The following is a 6,000-nucleotide window of genomic DNA, read 5'->3' as shown; positions in this document are numbered from 1 at the left end:
AATCCCAATAGAAGCCTGTGAATTAATTGATTCATCTGCCTGGGAAGATTTGTTATGCGCTGGACACCTTGCACCCACCACCCACATGGAAGAAGCAGACTGAGTTCCTGGCTCCTGCCTCCCGGCCATCCCCCGCCCCGCCACCTCCCACTGCACTTGGGGAGTGAATGGGTAGATGGGAGCTCTCTCTCTCCTTCCTTTTCTCTTTATCTCCGCCTTTCAAATCAAAGAAATACTTTTTTAAAGGAGAACTGAAAACAGAACTCCTATGAGTCCCCCTGGCTTATAGACGATGCCAGATGCCTCCGGGGAAAACAGCAAGCTAGATGAGGAAGTGCTGACAGCGGGAAAAGTTCATGAAACTTGAGAACAACATGGTCTGGCCCACACCCCTCAGAAAGAGCCTCAGGGCGGCAGGAACAGCTACGTGGCGGGGAAGGGGCGCTGCCTGTCCCCCGGAGACCTCACTCCCCAGGTACAGTCAGAAGCGACAGGCAGGTATCCGACCCCACAAGCACGGCGAGGAAGCAGCCCAGAACCCCTAGAACTGGACCTGCAAAGCCCCCACCGCTGTGACCCCAACCCTCAAAATGGCGATAAATGTAGAAAACGATTGGAATACGGTTTTCGGCCATTGCAGCGGAGCGGGGACTCACACTCACACATGACTGGAGTTAATGGAAACACAAAGGGGTTACTCACACCTGTGCGTGCTCAGAAGCAGGGGGGAGCCGGCCTCACCTCCTCCTTTCTTTTTTCCGAGTCCTCGCCGGCCTAGGACCACTGGGGTCGCTTCCGGGTCTGACCCGGAAGTGAATCCCGGGGCAGGTGCAGAGCCTCCTAATCAGGAGACCCGTGCTTCGTCGACGGGGAGCGTGCTGGAGTTCAGCGAGGCCCCAGCCCATCTCTCCTTCACCTCTGGGCTCTTCTGGGGCTCACGGCGCCCCGCCCAAGCTGTCCAGAGCCAGCCCCTCCGTAAGTCAGGGACCAAACCTCTCCTTTTTGAGGGGAGGGTCAGCTGAGACTGGGGTGTCCCCTATCGCCCGCACAGGAGCTCAGCAACGCTTTCCAGCCCCGCCTCTTCCCTCTCCCACCAAGCCCTGATGGTTGTGCCTCGAGCCTACAGCTCCCCTCTTGTCCCCAGGATCTGGACTCAGAAAGTCTGATCTCAAGATGTCATTTACACTCATTACTGTCATCACCCCCAGACATAGTCCAAGACCCCTCGTGGATCCAGAAAACACTGAGGCCTGTGTAGATCAGTTTGTTTCCTATGTCTCATACCTACAATCAAGTGCCATTTATGAACAGTCATAGTAAGAGATTAACAGCAGTGGTCAGAATAGCCATAGCGGGCTGTACAGTACCACGCTCACCCTTCCTTTGTGACAGATGACACAAGGTCCACGTGACAGGGAATGACCATAGAGCATTAGACTCCTGCAGACTTCCTGATGGGAAGTCCAAGCCGGGCCAATGCCAATTGACCACAGGTGGCTGAAACCACAGAGAATGGAAGGACAGATAAGGAGGGGCCCCTGTACTTCACAGTCGCTGTGCGTGCTCAGCCTGCCAGTAGATCTTAGTATTTGATCCTGTTGTACCTGAGCGAGTATGAACAAAGGAGCTCCACACATCGATAAAATTTGATGGTCCTTTATTTGCCGGCGGTGGAGAGTGGGCTCATGCCCTAAAGAACTCTCGACCCTGAAGCCTAAAGCAACAGGGTTTATAAAGGCAAAAACCACAAAATCAGGAGGGGAATTCATGGTTGCTAGGAACAGGGGGGAATATATGGTTACCGGGGTCAAGCTGACCTAAAACCTATGCGAAACTAGTATCAATTATAATCTTGACAATACCAGTTACAATCTTATAATCCTGACATTAATCCAGGTATTGGTTTTAATTATATGTAGGACATAGACAAATTACATTTTTATCATTAACCCAGGTGCAACCTTTCTACTTTTAAGCTTGAACAATTATGCTAGGGGGTTTCTATGCTCTGCCAAGTGTGATGTAGTGGACTGCTATTGTTCTACTATTTTAGATCATAGTTTCAGACCAGAGTCTCACAGTGGTGGTGGTGGTGGGGGTGCTTTCCCAGAGTGGAGCCTCAAGTGCTCCAAAATGGAGTCCCTACTGTCAAGGTGCTACTTCAATCCATGAAAAGAAAAGACCTCATTTGGGGTGGCAGTGTCCCATATCAGAGTTCCTGAGTTCCAGTTGCGCTTCCTAGTTTCCTGCCAATGCACACCCCGGGAGACAACAGGAGTTGATTCAAGTGCTAGGGTCCCTGCCACCCACAAGGGAGACCTGGAATAAGTTCCAAGCTCCTAGTTTTGGTTTGGTTTAGCCCTTGCTATGTGGGTATATGAGAAGTGAACCAGCAGATGCAAGCTCGCTTGCTCGCTCTCTCTATATATATCTCTGACTTTCAAATAAATAATGTTTTTAAGAAATTTAAGGAAGGGGGCAACTTGGAGACAGACCTGGGCACACGGACAGTGTCACAGGAAATGAAAACAGAGGCTGAGATGAGTCTTCCACACCTCAAAGAATGCTGAAGCTTCCCAGGTGACCACCAGGAGCCAGGGCAGCAGCATGGAATGTAACTTCTCATGGCTGTCCAAAGAAACCCACCCTGCTCTTCTGGGCTGCAGGGCGAGGCCTGCTGCAGGTTCCTCCCTCCAGGTATGAAAGAATTCAAAGGCAGAGGCATAAAGTTGTACAGCAGAACAGACTTATTCACAGCAGAACAAAAGTGCAAACTCAAGAACCAAGTACTGCACGAACAAGCAGCCAGAAACACAAAAAGGCCCTGAACCCCTTACCAAGGGAAAAAACATCCAATAGTGAAAGAAACCCCAGCCAAGAAAATGCCCCATGATCAAGGTTAGGGCTTCCCTTTATATCCGCCCAAGGCAAACGGGTGATGTCCTGGGTGGAGCCCAGTTGAATATTCAAAAGGAGGCAGGGTTTGGGGCAAAGCTCCAGCACTGCCCATTTCTGTGCCCTTTTTAGGAAATAGAGGAAGTGTCATGGCTTCATGGGAGTGGGAGTGCCTCCAGTGGTAACTTTATTGCGGTGACTCTATAATAACCTAAAGACCATGGGAGGGGACACATCCTGCAGCCCTGTTGGACATTCCCAGCTGGTGCAGGTTCCAAGTTCACAACGTTGTGAAATTTGTGGTTTCTTCTACACGGAGAGGAAGCACAGGCTTGCTGGTGCGTGGGAGGTGGGCCTGCACCATGCACAGAAAGGGAAACTTTTGCTGTACACAAGAAAAGAGAAGGGAATTTGGATGGCGCACTGAAGGGGGCTTGTCTTGCGGGTCATCCTGCACTGTCATGTGGACTGTCATCCTGGACATGACAGCTGTCAAACTGCACATTGCCTGGAGCTGTCACTCACTGAGCCATGGGTGAGCAGGTTGCTGCCAGACCTCAGTTCCTCCGCCAGCTACCTGCATTCCCACAACACCCCCACTCCCTGGTCCTTAGACTCCCAGCTTCCAGAATACAGCATCTAACCCTTCCTCCTGACAGATTCCACAGGGAAATAATCCCCCCACCCCACAAAGAAACAAATAAATCGAGACCTACGGTATCATTGCCATTGTGGTGACTGCCTCCCACTCCCACATGGAACTCAGTGTTTCTTCCACGTGGGACGCGGTTGGGTTTAGTTTAGAGGAGATGAGAGCTGGCTCAAGACCCTCCTCACAGTGAAAGCAGCAGGACTGATGGGAAGGCCCATGGAGACCACAGTGACTCACTGTGCAGCGAGTATATGCAGCAGACCCTCCATATGGAGAAACAAGGGCATCCGACTGGAAGGAAACCCACAGAGCAGGAACAGAGGCCAGCAGGAAGGTCCTGGACCTTTAACAAGCCACGGGCCCTGCCCAACTCCTCCCCAAGGTGGACTCTTCCACTCCGCTATCCCTGGACAACCAGAGGACTGGGGGAAGAGAACTCCTGCTGTTTCATGTGAAAACAAAGCCAGCAGACACTGGCTTCAGCAAAGAAAGGATTTATGTCTCAGAAACGGGAAAGTCCATGGGTAGCCTGGTTTTAGGAGCAGTTGTATCCAGGAACTCCAGTAATACATCAGAAATCTGTGTCTCGCCATCTCTCAGATCTCCATTCTCTTCACAACTTGGTTACCTCGTGCCCCTCTTCTGATCCACACCACCCAGAGAGGCTAAACTCAATCTGCAGCCCTCCTTCCATACCCTATCTCATCCTTAAAGGGAATTCTGGTTTCCTCAATTGGCCTGGGGGCTCCCGGGGCAAGGTCTGGGCTTCCTGGTTGCTCCCTCCTTGCAAAGCAGAAGACAGACAGGTCAGTATCCAAAGAGGAGACAAAGAATCTCATATCTGGGCCACCATGGGGCAAAAGAAGCCAACAGTCAACCCAGGAAGACTTCCCTCAGCAGCAACAGGTGCCAGGGTTCACTTGGGCTGCAGCAGAGTAGCTGAAGCTGTCAGAGACTCTATTCTTGTCCATCAGGGCCCAGTCCCATCCCAGGAAAGAGGAGGCCAAGGAGCAGGAACAGCTGGCAAGTGACTTAGTCTGGGCAAAATCCAAGAGAGGGAGGAAGCGGGAGAGGCTCACCCAGTCACTGCTATTTTTAACCTGATCTTTGCAAACAGGTGTTAGCTGTCTTGGCCAATTCCTCCCCTCCCCCAGCTCCTGGCCCAGACGTCCCTTAACAAATAAGCAGTGTCCACTGGTTTGGGAGCCAGAGAAGGGAGGAATGGGTAAAGAAAGGGCACATGTGAAAACAATCTCCCAGGTGCCCAGAGATCCTCAGCCTTGAGGTCCTGACTCCCCTCCAGGACTTGTGGACCCAATTACTCAAGATTGGCTATGGGAACAAGTGCACACTTAATCTCTCACCTCCCATAACTAGGCAGTATAGGCTGGGCTGGAATCAGGACCAGGAGTCAACAGAGGCTCGGTAGACAGGCTAAGGACACTGTGGTGCAGCAGGTTAAGCCACCACATGGGATGCCCACACCCCACATCAGAGTGCCTGGGATCAAGTCCCGCCTCTGCTTCCAATCCAGCTTCCTGTTAAAGTACCTGGGAGGCAGCAGGTGACAGACCAAGTATTTGGGCCCCTGCCACCCACATGGGAAACCTGGATGGAGTTCTCAGCTCCTGGCTTCAGCCTTGCACAGCCCGATCTGTTGTGAGCATTCGGGGAATGAATCAACAGATAGAAGATTCTCTCTGTCCCTGTCATTCTGCCTTTCAATAAATAAATAAATAAATAAATAACCTTTATAAAAAGAAGGCTGCGATCAGAGTCAGCTATTGGCCTGGGGTTATGGGTCATCCTGCATCAGGGGTCACAGAGGGCTGTGATCAGCGTTGGAGATCAACCTGTGGGCATAGATGTTGGCCAGCACCTACAGTCAGAGACAGATTGCAAGCAGGGGCAAGGCCTTTAGCTTATCCAACCTCCACTGATTCCCACTCTGGGCCCAATGTCCCCAGCGGAAACCTGCAGAGTCTTCCTAGAGTGGATGATTGACTTAGATTCCAGCCGTGAGGCATGACCAAGTGGCTGCTCACCCCCCACCCCCACCCCCAGTGTGTGCAGGACAGCATTCCAGGCAGAAGGTGTGGTCCGGGCAGAAAAGGTGTGAAAGATCAGTGTACTGCCGGGAGGGGCAGGGCCGGCTAGGGCAAGGGTGGGGATGGCTTTGCCCCTTGGGTGATGACAGAGCTTGCAAGATTCTCCTCCAAACGGGGGGGGGGGGGGGGGGGCATAGAAACCTGGGGACAGAGGGATGGAAGGGCACCCTGTGCACATTAGGAAGAGTCACTCATTCATTCATTTGATAAACACAATGAGGACTTTTTTCCTGTGTGCCAGGGACCACTCTAGGAACTGGTGCCACACTGGGAACAAAATATGTTCCTGAATCCCTGGTCCAATAGGGCCTTTGGTTCTAGTACTGGGAGCTAGATGATGAATGT

Source organism: Lepus europaeus, chromosome 9 (genome assembly GCF_033115175.1).
Source record: "Lepus europaeus isolate LE1 chromosome 9, mLepTim1.pri, whole genome shotgun sequence".
Taxonomy (NCBI): Eukaryota; Metazoa; Chordata; class Mammalia; order Lagomorpha; family Leporidae; genus Lepus; species Lepus europaeus.
This window is presented reverse-complemented; position numbering follows the sequence as displayed.